The sequence below is a fragment of the Schistocerca gregaria genome, chromosome X (assembly GCF_023897955.1).
Source record: "Schistocerca gregaria isolate iqSchGreg1 chromosome X, iqSchGreg1.2, whole genome shotgun sequence".
In the NCBI taxonomy this organism is placed as follows: Eukaryota; Metazoa; Arthropoda; class Insecta; order Orthoptera; family Acrididae; genus Schistocerca; species Schistocerca gregaria.
The window spans coordinates 53,722,802-53,738,372 of NC_064931.1; positions in this window are offsets into that span (position 1 = coordinate 53,722,802).

The following is a 15,571-nucleotide window of genomic DNA, read 5'->3' on the forward strand; positions in this document are numbered from 1 at the left end:
TGCAGTAGTGAGTATAGCGTCTGCTACAACATAGCAGATATATCGAAGTGAGAGGAGAGATTAGCCCGTGCTGGTTTACAGATATATCTTTACACGAATATTTCATCTAGTTTTGACTAATACTAACTCCTGCAGGAATATGCGAGAGTTTTTGTTTTAACACTTTGTATAGGGCATATGGCCCACACACTGAACGCTCTGGTTCGTGTTCACAACTGAAGCTGTTGATTACAACACAACGGTCAGGATTTATTATAACGCTGCTGGAGTACCCTTACATAGCGAGAGATGGGAACACGAAATACACCCAATAACATTTTCGAACATCAGCAGTCAACGTTATTGCAGCACAGTACTCCTTTTCCCATGTGCGTCTTTACAGGGACATTCTGCCGTGGCTCGATTTTTATGTACGACAACGGGGGCTCGCATCGAACAGCGGGGGTGGAGTAGGTCTTGGGACGAGAGGATATTCGGCCAATGGACTGGCTTGGCCTCTCAAAAATGGATCAAATGGCTCCAAGCACTATGGGACTTAACATCTGAAGTCATCAGTCCCCTAGAGTTAGAACTACTTAAACCTAACTAACCTAAGGACATCACACACATCCATGTCCGAGGCAGGATTCGAACCTGCGACCGCAGCAGTAGCACGGTTCTGGAATGAAGCGCCTAGGACCCCCCGGCCACAGCGGCCGGCCGTGGCCGTTCCCCGACTTCAGTCCTGCGGAGCACATGTGCGATGCATTGGAAGACGTATTGCAGCACGTCCTCATGCACCAGTGACCATCCTGCAGGTGCCAACTGCACTGCTGGAGGAATGAATCGGCCTACCACAAGAACACCCTACCAACCAACGAGAGTACGTTGCAGAGCGTGCACTGTCGCCCATGCTGATCACACACCTTATTACGAACCGTGTCCTGCCTTTTGTAATGTGCGGACAATCGCGGTAACTTCAATGTCTTTGACTAAAAGTATAAGTTCTGTTCGCCTCATGGCGAATTTCTTACAGTTACCTTCTGTACTATACTGTAGCAGTACCTTCTATGTATAATACAACCTTCATTGAGTTATGTTACTTGGCAGTAACACATCATACGAAAGTTACTTTAGTCCTTAACTTTTGCGCACTAGAGCATTTCTTGCACCTTCAGATACGTAACGAGTAAATCATCTGCCGCATATGCGGATAATAAACACTCATCAGACAGAACATTATGACCACCGATGTAAACCCGTCCAGGCGATAGCAGCGTCATTTAGTGAGGAATGACTGCTAGTCAGACACACGCGCTGTGCATTTAGTATCAGTGAGCATGCTGTCCGTGTGTAGAACGGGGAAGACGCGCGAGCTGTCTGAGTTTGACCGAAGGCTAACTGTGATGGCCCGGAGGCTCGGCACGAACGTTAAAGCAGGACGGGCAGCGAAATGCTGTGGAATTGACTCGAGACTTTAATGCTGGGCAGAGTAGAACTGTTCCTGAACCCACAGTCCACCGAACACTCCAGTCCTCCGCAGCCGACGAGTCATGCATGTGCCAATGTTAACACCACGGTATTGGCAAATACGACTGAAATGGGCACATCACCATCGGCACTGGGCGTTGGTGCAGTGGCAGAGCGTTGCACGGTCTGATGAATCCCGATACCTCTTCAGCATGACGATGGGAGTGCGCGAATCCGTCGTTTTCCAGGTGAACAGTTCCTCGCTGGTGGCGGCTCCATTATGCTCTTCAGAACATTCACGTGAGGATCAGTGGGTCCGGTGGGGCTCGTGCAAGGCACTGTGAAGGTCAGGGAGTATCGTACACTGGTTGCAGACCACAACTTCACGGCCATCATGCTTCCCGACGTCAGTGGCATTTTTCAGCAAGACAATGCACCGTGTCACAAGGCCAGAAGTGTATTCGAGAAACACAGTGGCGAGCTCCAATTGATGTGCTGGCCCCCCCAACTCACCAAATTTGAACCCGATGGAACACATCTGGGATGTGATAGAACGTGACATCAGGGCCCATCGCCCCCTCCCCCGAATTGTGCGCAGATTTGGTGCCAACCCCCTCCAGCGCCATTGCTTCCATGCCACGACGCGTCGCTGCTGTTATCGGGCCAAAGGTGGACACACCGGCTATTAGGTAGGTGGTCATAGTGTTCTGACTGAGCAGGGTAAGCTGTGTTGCCTGTCTGGAAGTACATGAAATATTTTCCGCCCCAGTTTTATTTTGCTCACTCTGTGTTTGAATCGAATCGCATACTTTCATAATATTTGCTGACGAAACTCAAGGGTTAATTATTTTGGTTACTTCAAAAATAAAATCTATGGAACATCCGATAGTGCCCTTACTCTCTTCGCAAGCATTCTTCAGAGACATAGTTTGAATGAGAAATTTGATTGCTTTAGAATATCAGTTATTTTGATTACATGAATGTCTATAGTATTACTGTCATGTCATTTTATGCTATTCTACGGTACTTAGAAATGGATTGGATAATCATTCGTTCCGATGCGCTTCCTCCTGATTTTTCCGACTTCTTAGCCCTTCAATGTTTTTACTCTCTGAACAATATCGATTTCATTCTGTTTGCTGCCACTGGTCGTCTTTTCCCTTTCCTTCCTTCGTTACCTGTAATTAACTTCTTATATTCAGTGAGTGATATCCGTCAACGTTCATCTTCTTAACATTTCTTGGCAGTTAGAGTTATGTTATTTAGTTCCACTGTTATCCAGTACTAATGTACTAGACAAACATTTATTCATTATGAGACATGGCAGTTTCATATTTCACTATCTCAAATTATTTTCCATAAACTCTTCATATTTTGTCATCTGTGGTACAGTGTTCTTTGCGAGTGCAGCATGCACACTTAAGTCAATTGTTCCTCTTTTTTATCCCTCGTTCGATATATTCCTTCTCTTCGACCGCATAACTTGTGCGGATATATTGCATTGCTGTTCTTCTGACTCAAAGCGGAGAATAATCTTTAGTTTTTTTTCAGTTATTATACTGGAGTTATCTGTGAGCTGTAAACTGTGAGTCAATTTTTTTTTTCTAATTGGGCAAACATAGGCCAAGGTGAATAGTTTCTTAGTGTACTAGAACTTAAAAGTTATGACTCAGGAGATTGAGCAGCGTAACTGCGAACACTATGAATTAAACAGTTGCCTCGCAGGTGATATGCATCAGATGACCAAATCAGCGTATGGAGAATCAGTAAGTGAAGGCATAGTCGTCGTATGGCAGACACAGAGTTTCAGTAGTAAACAACAAGAAAAACACAGAGAATGGCGGCGTTTATGTAATAGGTCATATATAGGGTGTAAACATTAGCTTCGTACAGATTGTACTAACCTCAGCGCGCCGTGCAACCGCTTTTATACCCTCGTCTATGCAGAGGGCGTCGCTAATCGATCGCTTCTTGCTCTTCCTTGCGGAATGGACATCAACCCTACATCGCTGTACCTCTTGGAGGTTATCGGTATCGATTGTATCTCGCGGCAGCTATACAACATCCCTCCTTCCTTTAATCGGTGCATAGGGCCGAAAGTTACCATGTCTGTGCCTAGGATTTCTAGGGGTGTAGGTAGAACTGACCGGTGACACAGCCAATCAGCACCAGGAAGGATGGGGTGCTGAGATGGCCCCTCTACTGGGTGCAGTGGCGACATCTCGACTTCGGGGAGGACGGGGTGCTCTGCCTGCCCTATGTGAGTGTAGTGGAGCGCGGTCCTGGCGGGGAGTGGCAGCTGTTCCACATCCGTGTACGAGTTGTGTTCTAAGTATGACGGTGTGGATGGATGTCCTATCTGTGTGTATGAAGGAGCAACAATGGTTGCCTGAGAGCTGAGAGGAGGGCCGGCCACTGCTGGTGGCTGTGGTGAGCAGCGGGCGCAGAGCTGAGTCGCCTGTGAGCAGCGCCTTGTCACTCTTATGACTACTTGAAGTGGCTGCTATCTGGATGAGCAGCAGCATCCAGCCAGATGCCATCCGGAAAATTGTTTCTGGTCTGCCCAAGCTGCAAGATTCGCGCGTGCACAGAGAAGTCTGAGTTGTCCTCAAAGGGGGGGGGGGGGGGGGGGGGGGGTACTCTCCACATCGCCTATGTTTACGTTTCGCGACTTTGCCGTTTTCTCTTCGTTAACAACTCTCACGTCAACATTCATTCATATAATTACAGAACCCTAAAATATGTTATTAGTTTCAGTCTTCTGATGTGATTTGATTTCCATGTTATTAAGAATCAAGCATTAATCTTCTTGCAGAACAATGAAAGTATTCAGTTTGTTAAAGAAATTTGACTCCTATTACCTTTTTGTTTTTTTGTTTTTTTTGGCGTCAGTCAGTTTATCTGGAACGAAATGTTTCGTTCGACACTATTGGTTAATTTCAGCTATTCGCTGAATTTCAAGTGCACGTTTTCATCTGCTGGCACGTATGGCATTATGGCATTATAAAGAACCGACCATGAGATGATGAGATGATACAGTAGTGCCAAGAAAATTGGCAACCCGGAAACCACACTGAAAAGCTTAATACCAGATAGGACCCTACTTCAGCGTGAATGTGAACATGCGAAGGGGCACTTTAAGCCGAATTATGCCTTTTAGTATGGTTTACGAAATTTCGATGCTCTTGGAATATTCTCTTATGTCCTGGTTCTTTTACGACCTAATATAACATCCCTTAATGCTACATACATCTATACATACATGATTAGTCTGCAATTCACAATTAAATGCCTGGCAGAAGGTTTATCGAAACATCTACCTTCTTTTTCTTTACCGTTCCTCTCTCGAACGGGGCGCAGGAAAAACGAGCACTTAAATCTTTCTGTGCGAGCTCTGATTTCTCTTATTTCATCATGATAATCATTTGTTCCTATGTATGTGGGCACAAAAAGAATATTTTCACAATCGGAGGAGAAAGTTGGCGAGTCAGATTTCGCGAGAAGATCCCGCAGCAACGAGAGACGTCTTTGTTTTAATGATTGCCATCCAATTCATGCAGCATGTCTGTGGCACTCTCCCCCCTATTTCGCGATAGTACAAAACGAGTTGCCAGTCTTTGAACTTTTTCGATGTCCTCCGTCAGTCCCATCTGATGCAGATCCCACGCCGCACAGCAATACTCCAGGAGAGGGTGCACAAGAATTGTGTAAGCGTTGTCTTCAGCAGACCTTTCCTGCCAATAAACCGCAGTCTTTGTTTTCCTTTACCTAGAACATTGTCTATGAGATCGTTCGAATTCAAGTTATTCGTAATTGTAATTCCTAAGTATTTAGTAGAATTTACAACCTTTAGATCTGTCTGATTTATTGTGTAACCGAAATTTATCGGATATCTTATAGTAGTCATGTGGATGACTTTACACTTTTTATTATTTAGAGTAAGAACATATGTGAATGCTCACTCCAAATGGCCAAGCAGCAAATTTGGTCAGTAGTACTGAATAAAATGTTGTGTTTCATATATACTGACGGCTTTAGCAGAGCTTGACAAACCTGCCTTCCGTGGAACACAATGTTTTTCGATCACAAGACATATTTCAACACTTGTCTGGTAACTACTCCATGCTTGAAGTTATTTCTCCATTTGTGTTGTTTACATCTTAAATTTTCAACGGTTCTAGGCGCTCAGTCGGGAGCCGCGCGACTGCTACGGTCGCAGGTTCGAATCCTGCCTCGGGCATGGATATGTGTGAAGTCCTTAGGTTAGTTAGGTTTAAGTAGTTCTAAGTTCTAGGGGACTGATGACCATAGATGTTAAGTCCCATAGTGCTCAGAGCCATTTGAACCATTTTTTTGAAATTTTCAGAATGCCATTCTTCCGTAAATTCTGGACTGGCAGCACACTGTATTTTATCATTGTAACTCCCGACACAGCTTTACACTTATTCTTGGAGTAGAATATAAACTGCCAGTTGTACAGTTTCTTGGCTTCAGAGATAAAATTGTTGGTTTTTTATACAGTGTGAAGCAGTCATGCAAAACTTGTTGTTAACTTATTTCCTCAGTTCTGGTGTATACAAACAACTGTTTTTGTTGTTATTTTATCTTTGCAAGAAATTTGTATTCCTTCTTACTACCTTTTTGCAGTTCTGCGTGGATGTAAACCTGATTGCAAATGCTACGTAACAGTATTTCAGAGTACGAATAAAAAAGAAATCTATGTTGAACTCACCATACAGCAAAAAATTAGGGACCTCTGATGTGTAGAATCTATTTTTGAAATGAATATCTTGCAAAGGACTGCTTTCTTATTTTACATACCTTATTTGGGTAGGATATGATAAAAAATTGCCCTGAGTACAATAACTAAGCATGTCGTCTCCAATCAATGTGCAGCAGTGCTGCAAATGGTCGCGTGATGCCAGAGTATGCGCGTATTTCCAAACTGAATTGCGACGAAAGGCGTACGATCGGAGGAAACATCAAGAACTATCTTCCTATGTCACAGTAGCTGCGCATGCGCAGTAACGCCTGTTTCCCGGCAATCTCTGGCAAATGCTCAAGCGAACCCACTCTGGCTATGGCGTTTAGACGATATGATAGGTGTCGCCGCCGCAGCCGATTGTGACTTCACACAGTTTCAGCCCCCTGCGGCCCACTACGACACCCTGTCCTCCCAGGGGTCTGGCCTGTTGAGATTTAAAAAGATAGTAGGAAACAAAGTGGTGCCTGTTAATGTAAAGCCAAAGCTGGTATCAGTACATTGTTTCTCTAATAAGTAGGAGGCACGAGTCGGTTGGCGTTTAAACAAAATTAAGCCAGCCTTTGTTTGTAGCTGTGTGCTTCAGTGTATTCGTCAACAAAAACATTCCATGTAGTGTCTCTAACAGTAAAGACAGTTCCCAGATTTTACAACGGGATATCTTGATAGGTTATGGGCCCAATAGTGCCGGATGTCTGTGCAAGACTGCGAGTGCAAAGAGCCCGTGCTTTCCCTGTAGGGAGATTTGCGCAACCTTGTGTCGAAATATTGCTTCATCATCAAAAGTGAGTAGGTTTTCGGCAATGGGACTTGGAAATAAATGTGATGTTCACGGCGGGTACGTTACCTGCATTATGATAAAAACCTAAAAACGAAATAAAAAAATCCGACTGTGGACAAGCAAACGCACTTGCAAAATACCATACAGTGTGTAGAAAAGATGGTGCAATTGAAGGTTGGTATGCTATTCCTCATCCAGATTCAAAGCAAAAGTTATCTGACAAAAGCAGCCGCTCGGGGTAGCCGAGCAGTCTGAGGCGTCTTGTCACGGGCCACGCGGCTGTCACGTCGGAAGTTCGAGTCCTCCCTCGGGCACGGGTGTATGCGTTGTCCTTAGTGTAACTTAGTTTAAGTTATATTAAGTAGTGCGTAAGCTTAGGGACCAATGTCCTCAGCAGTTTGGTCCCATAAAATTTCCAAATTTAACAAAAGCAGATCGGGTGCGTTTACAAAACACTCGTGTGAAAACGTGGAGTTGACAGCACTGTCACATCGTTCAGTACATCGGAATGTACAGAGGAACGTGTATCACCCCGCACATCCGTCGTAGCTTACTGGCAGCTGGTACGGTAGTTCAGCGTTTTGGTCAAATGGCTGGATGCCCTATGCAATACAAAAGAAAACTGATTTAAATATTCAGCGACAAACTTGAAGGGGTGTCAGGTGACGTCCGCCCAGACCTAACGCCGAGCACATTGACGTAGAAAATGAAGAAAAAAATTTGGTTGTGTGCCCGCATCTCGTGGTCGTGCGGTAGCGTTCTCGCTTCCCACGCCCGGGTTCCCGGGTTCGATTCCCGGTGGGGTCAGGGATTTTCTCTGCCTCGTGATGGTTGGGTGTTGTGTGATGTCCTTAGGTTAGTTAGGTTTAAGTAGTTCTAAGTTCTAGGGGACAGATGACCATAGATGTTAAGTCCCATAGTGCTCAGAGCCATTTGATTGTGAGGTCGTCAAACCCACATCCACCCTGGAACTATGGTTCAAGTTCTCGTCACGTTCCTTTTTTTATTTTTTAGGTGTCCGTTCCCTAGTCCCCGTCATTTATTAAGTAGGACATCATATTGTCACTTGACAATAGTATATCATATGACAGTGGGATCCAATAAAGTGCATGCACGAGTCTCCTGACTGCGCTGTCCGGCAATAACTGGTCCTGTCTAGTTCATGTATGGCGGTTTCCCGATGATGGATACGTCGATATGCTTTTCGCTCTGGGCGCATCCGACAATCAAACTGCTGCTGCTGCTGGTCGCGCGTATATTGCACGGTACCCTCAAAGGCACCATCCTGATTAGAATCTTTCTCGTTGCTTGGAGCAACGCCTTAATGGATAGAAGTCGTCCAAGGACTAGACGTACTTCAGCTGAGGACGTGCTTCTTGAAACCGTTCACCAATCTACTCGGCGAAGTACCTGTGATACTGCAAAGCAGTTCCAGATTTCTCTAATACTGGTTTTTGAAGTGTTGTACCATGAAGAATTACATCGTATCATACACGTTAACTCAACACCAGCGGCCAGAAGGGCCCATTCGACGAGTAGAGTTTTGTGAATGGTTTTTGTACTAAGTGGAAGATAACTAATATTTTATGAGTAATATGATATGGACTGATGAATCTAGCTTCACTAGTGAAAGTGCGCTTGTGTCCAAAATTAAAGCAACAAACGGAAATTTTGCAAGGTTGCGTTTATTTTGCCACAAAACAGTATAAACAGATGATAGGAAAGTAGAATCAATGTAAAGAATACAGAACGTAAACAACTGCATCGTGCATAACGGTAGACAATAATGTTTTTCGTTTTTTCCAACTTAATGGATTGGTACCCACATTCCACAGTCCTCAGTAATGGGTGTGACCACCTCTGGCAGCAATACACGCCTGACAACGACAGGTCACGCTGTGAATGATGTCATCGGTCTCATGCTGTCGCAACAATGCCCATTCTTCCTGCAGAGATACTCGCAGTCTTGAAGAGTGGTTGGTGGATGCTGACGTAATGCAACCCATCTCTCTTGTACATATCAGACGTGGTCTATGGGGAGAGCGAGCAGGCCATGCCACGTTTGCAGTATCTTCCGTTTCCAAGAAAACATCAACCATCCGTGTTCTACGAAGTCGAGCATTATCGTCCATCAATACGAAATCTGGTCCCACAGCATCTCCCAACAACCGCATATGAGGTTCCAAGGTCTCGTCACGATACCTGACGCCAGTTAAACCTTGTCGATTCACCCGCACAATTTCATGAAGAGCGGTTCTAGTGGTAAACATAGGCCCTGCCCATACTATTAGGGATCCTCCTCGACATCGGTCTCTTACCACAATGTTTGGGTCCAGAAATCGTGTTCCACGTTCTCTCCAGATGCAAATCCATTGAGAATCACTCTCCAGACTAAATCAGGGACCATGAAAAGATGAAAGAGCACCAAAGGCAGTTTTTAGTCGGAAGTACTTGTGATAGAAAAGCAAGAAAAGAAGACTGATGAAATAGATACAAGTTTGTTGCAGACTGTGGTAGTAATGAGCACAAGACACATGAAGGAAAAATTGTGGCAAATATGAAGCGCCGTGAAGGCACACAACTTAAGACTGAAAGCGTAAATTTCATGTCTTCTGATCTTGGTGAAGTTGAACCACAACAGATGTTGTTGACAAATATGTCGCATTTACTGTACGTAAACGTCATTATGGAAAAAGGTGGAGTGGCAATATTTGGCAAGAAAAAGGTGAAGATTGTGGAAATGTCTCGCATTTACTGCCCGTAAACGTCATTACTGAAAAAGGTGGAGTGGTAATATTTGACAAGAAAAATGTGAAGGTTGTGAAAGATGGAAATGTAAATGGATCTGTAAATTTTCCAGCCTTAGTAATAGATGACGATGCGTTTCGGCTGAAGACCAGACATTAATATCATCAGAAAATGGACTTTACAACATTGGCATCAAAATTGACTGTAAAAAGGAAGCACTAATGACAATAAAGAAAACCATTCAGTGTCACAAAGAACTAGGACATCTGAATTTCAATTATCTGAAGAAAATATCGGAACTGTTGATGCTGTGGACAAAATTAAGTCAAAAGAGGACATACCTTGTTGTGAAACATCTATCATGCTAGAGCAAGTAAGAAAACTATTCAACACAGTGTGGTGCAGAGCAACGAGACCTCTTGAGATTATTCACACTGATGTGTGTGGTAAGGTAAGACCACTAACTTATCTCAATGAAGAATATTTTTAACCTGTCTTGACGATTACATAGATTCCTTAAAAGTGTATCTTTTACACTCATAAGGTGAAACAGAAGACAACATAAACAAAATTGTAAGTGATATTGAAACTCGTTGCAATCTGAAGACATAAAAAATAAGATGTGGCAGACAATAAGAGTAGACAAGTACTGACTTTAAGGAATAGCGTAAAAATAATGGTATAGTGATTGACTACACAATTAAAGAATCTGCTCAAATGAATGATAAGGCAGGAAGATTAAATCTTGCTATCCTGAACAAAGTAAGGACCAAGTTGTTTGATTCAAAAGTTGGAAACAAAATGTGGGGCTATGCAGTTCTGACTGCAGCTTATCTAAGGAACAGAAGTCATACTACAGCTGCTGATGAGACTCGAGCTCAAATGTGGTGTGGAAGAAGACCAAATTTGTCAAGATTAAGTATTTCTGTATCTGTGTTATTTACAAAACAACTTGGGTATTGAAAAAAGCATGTTGTTTTAGGATATACGGACAATGGCTATGTGATATGGCATCATAAAGAAAAAGAAAACGAAACGACAAGGCGTAAATAAATCTGGATAAAGGTAGTAAATGAAGAGAAATAATCATTAAAGAAACATGAAACATGGTGAATACAGAAACTGCTCATGAAAAAGAAATAATCATTAAAAATGGATTTTCCAGAAAAAAACAATACAGAATCATATTGGTAATTTTATTTTTCCAAACCTGTGTAGGGAGTCGCAATCAGACGCACCTCGCAGTTCTACAAAGTAAGACGTAAGATCGAGACAACCATGTTTTTCTCAGAATGAATTTCGTCGTTGCGGCTCTCAGCAGTCCCCTTATTTTGTTTTGTCAACCCGTAAGCACATGGCTTGGTAATCCTGTGGTGCGCCGGCCGGGGTGGTCGAGCGGTTCTAGGCGCTACAGTCTGGAACCGCGTGACCACTATGGTCACAGGTTCGAATGCTGCCTGGGGCATGGATGTGTGTGATGTCCTTAGGTTAGTTAGGTTTAAGTAGTTCTAAGTTCTAGGGGACTGATGACCTCAGAAGTTAAGTCCCATAGTGCTCAGAGCCAATCCTGTGGCGCAAAAATATACACTCCTGGAAATGGAAAAAAGAACACATTGACACCGGTGTGTCAGACCCAACATATTTGTTCCGGACACTGCGAGAGGGCTGTACAAGCAATGATCACACGCACGGCACAGCGAACACACCAGGAACCGCAGTGTTGGCCGTCGAATGGCACTAGCTGCGCAGCATTTGTGCACCGCCGCCGTCAGTGTCAGCCAGTTTGCCGTGGCATACGGAGCTCCATCGCCGTCTTTAACACTGGTAGCATGCCGCGACAGCGTGGACGTGAACCGTATGTGCAGTTGACGGACTTTGAGCGAGGGCGTATAGTGGGCATGCGGGAGGCCGGGTGGACGTACCGCCGAATTGCTCAACACGTGGGGCGTGAGGTCTCCACAGTACATCGATGTTGTCGCCAGTGGTCGGCGGAAAGTGCACGTGCCCGTCGACCTGGGACTGGACCGCAGCGACGCACGGATGCACGCCAAGACCGTAGGATCCTACGCAGTGCCGTAGGGGACCGCACCGCCACTTCCCAGCAAATTAGGGACACTGTTGCTCCTGGGCTATCGGCGAGGACCATTCGCAACCGTCTCCATGAAGCTGGGCTACGGTCCCGCACACCGTTAGGCCGTCTTCCGCTCACGCCCCAACATTGTGCAGCCCGCCTCCAGTGGTGTCGCGACAGGCGTGAATTCAGGGACGAATGGAGAAGTGTCGTCTTCAGCGATGAGAGTCGCTTCTGCCTTGGTGCCAATGATGGTCGTATGCGTGTTTGGCGCCGTGCAGGTGAGCGCCACAATCAGGACTGCATACGACCGAGGCACACAAGGCCAGCACCCGGCGTCATGGTGTGGGGAGCGATCTCCTACACTGGCCGTACACCTCTGGTGATCGTCGAGGGGACACTGAATAGTGCACGGTACATCCAAACCGTCATCGAACCCATCGTTCCACCATTCCTAGACCGGCAAGGGAACTTGCTGTTCCGACAGGACAATGCACGTCCGCATGTATCCCGTGCCACCCAACGTGCTCTAGAAGGTGTAAGTCAACTACCCTGGCCAGCAAGATCTCCGGATCTGTCCCCCATTGAGCATGTTTGGGACTGGATGAAGCGTCGTCTCACGCGGTCTGCACGTCCAGCACGAACGCTGGTCCAACTGAGGCGCCAGGTGGAAATGGCATGGCAAGCCGTTCCACAGGACTACATCCAGCATCTCTACGATTGTCTCCATGGGAGAATAGCAGCCTGCATTGCTGCGAAAGGTGGATATACACTGTACTAGTGCCGACATTGTGCATGCTCTGTTGCCTGTGTCTATGTGCCTGTGGTTCTGTCAGTGTGATCATGTGATGTATCTGACCCCAGGAATGTGTCAATAAAGTTTCCCCTTCCTGGGACAATGAATTCACGGTGTTCTTATTTCAATTTCCAGGAGTGTAATACCTGTATTATCAAATGTTCTAGATAACGTGCTACAGCGATGGTCAACGAGAGATGTTAGCGATGCAAGTCTGTGTACATGTTTTTTTTTCTTTTTCTTTTTTTCCTTTCAGCCCCGTCACGATGCGATGCTAAGGGTAACGAAAATGTCAAGTATCGTTCGTTTCAATTTTAAAATTGTAGATACGCTGTCACATTTCATTTGTGTCGCGTCCCATTTCAGTAAACATATTGTATCTTGCAAAATACTAAAATTTTTGTATAGATCCTCTGTTGGTATGCACACTGCCGGTACACCTGGAAAGACCACGCTGGTTTTGATCCGATGACGGCATATTCCACCTGGGGAGTAGTACATGTACTGATAATGATTTTAACGTCGTCCGCCAAGAGATAGCGTTGTGGCACAGCTACCTTTTAATGGGGAATGCTCCCAACTACTAGAATCAATGTGGAGCAGACGTGTGTGCAGGCAACCATGCCACAAAGAGGCAATCGTGCTTCATACAGCCAAGGGGGTGAGTATGAAAGAGGTCGAATAGTGGCTTTCCAAATGGCAGGATGGTTCTTTCGGAGAACTGCCACGATGGTTGGAAGCGCTGTGTCAGTTGTACAATGGTTCTGACATTAATGGTCACATGAACATTCTCACACCAGTAGACAATAGTAGTGGGAGCAAACTTCGTACAAGCACATTTTGTTATTGCGGGTTGGCTACATTAGGGGCAGGTATACACTCAGGGGCAGACCTATTGTTCTCCTTTGATTGACAGGTACTTAACCTATTGTTCTCCTATGATTGACAAGTACTTAATCTTTTGTTCTCCTTTGATTGACAGGCACTTAATCTATTGTTCCCCCATCCCCTCCCACTCCCCTCCCACCTCAGGAAACCTCCTACCCACCCCCTCCCCCTCACTGATACAGGTACACTTTCAGTTCTGAGTTACTGGAATAGCCCCTCTCACTCTTATCAGCTTCATTGACTACTTAATTAAATTGATCAATTAATTAACCTCTCCTCCTCTGGTAAGTTCCCCAAAAATGGTCGGAAGTTCAAATTCCATCAGGACAATACAACATACCACAGCTACCTCCACTAACCTAAGAAAATGGCGGGAAAAAAGTCACACGACTGCCACCTCTTCCTATTAACTGGCAGGAAAGGGATTTGGCCTGTGCTTGAAATAAGTCTTTATTTTCAGTCTTTATTTAAAGAATTGTCCATTGCTATAGTTGAGTGGTCAGCGTGACGCATTGCCATCCTATGAGCCCGGCTGAGTTGGGGATTTTTTCCTCTCAGAGACTGGGTGTTGTTTTGTCTTCATCATCATTTCATCCCCATCCGGCATGCAGGTCGCCCAATGTTGCATCGGATGTAATAAGACCTGCACCAAGGTTACCAGACATATCGTGTAAGGGGCCTCCCAGTCAATGACGCCAAACGCTAATTTCCATTTTCCATTTAAACAATTACAGCCAATACTACCATCAGGTGTGTTCACCATAGGGTCAGGAGTCCAAATGACCTGGACAGTACTGCCACCAGAGAGTACTGTTGTCCCTTTCGTGACATAATCCAAGATGGCGGCCTGGTGGTGAAGAGGAATCGTCTCATAACAGGAAATTCAAGGGTATATTGTTAATTTATAAGAAATTATGTTTGTGGGGGTTGGATTTGTCTCGCAAATCATTCTCTGCTGTTTGGAAACATGTAGGTCTTGTAAGAAGTAATTACATGTGGCAAACATGTTGCATAACCTAATTTTCAGCACTGTACTCTGATTGTCTTAACGTAATGTTTGGCTCTTTGTCGGCACTTAACCTATTGTTCTGTTAGTTGGTTTTCCATGTCATCCCCATTTTCTTAAACTATTGTACTTTGATACCAAATTAAGTAATTAGTTTTGTCCTCTCATCATTTTCTGGTACACTTGAGGAATGTCACATGCTTTTGAACGCCATTTCTGGCACATTCCTATTCGTCACCCACCCCCTTAAAATATTGTACTGGGTAGTGTCCTGCACTTAACCTGCAGTTCTGCTCCATGTCACCTACTCACCCCCCCCCCCTTTAACTATTGTACCGCTAACACCAAGCTGACATAAAAAAATTATGCAAATTAATTAAATTGATAATCTTCACATGTATGGAGTAATCGCTAGTATCGCTAGTAAAAAACACATCCTGCCACTCGATGAACGACGCTGACGCCTCAACTCCGCACACGTCCCCAGGAGTCGGGATGCATCGGCGGTCCCCATGAAATGACGATGCACTCGTCAGCTGCCAAACCACATGTATGTGTCAGTTTGCGTTCAGCAAGGATGTGGCGGCGGCATCTCTTTCACACATGAAATCCAAGAAATACCTGTGGAAACACATGTTCACCTAGGCACCATTGCTGGCATGATGACACATAGCTGCAGTGTGGTTCCAGCAGTGAGACAGATGTTGCAATGCTTAACAAAATAGCACAGGGTGCATTCTTCCTAACAGTCATAATGGAACAGCCCGTCCATCACTGAATTTAGCAATCAAACTGTTGTTGCTGCACGTGTAGGAGCGTTGTCCGCTCCTTTTATTTCTGCATATGAGACTTTCAGTGGCAAAACTATTTTGTGCACATCGCCATATTGCACTGGCAGTTAAACCCCGCAAAAGTTGTCCACAGATCATCAAATACATACAAGACCCTCGAGAATATTTGGACCCAGGAACATATTTACCAGTGTAACTACAATTAAATATTACCATTGCTGTTGCAGTCTGATACCAATCGATGTAAAGGCAATGTCTTCTGACAGCTGTGGTTCTGGA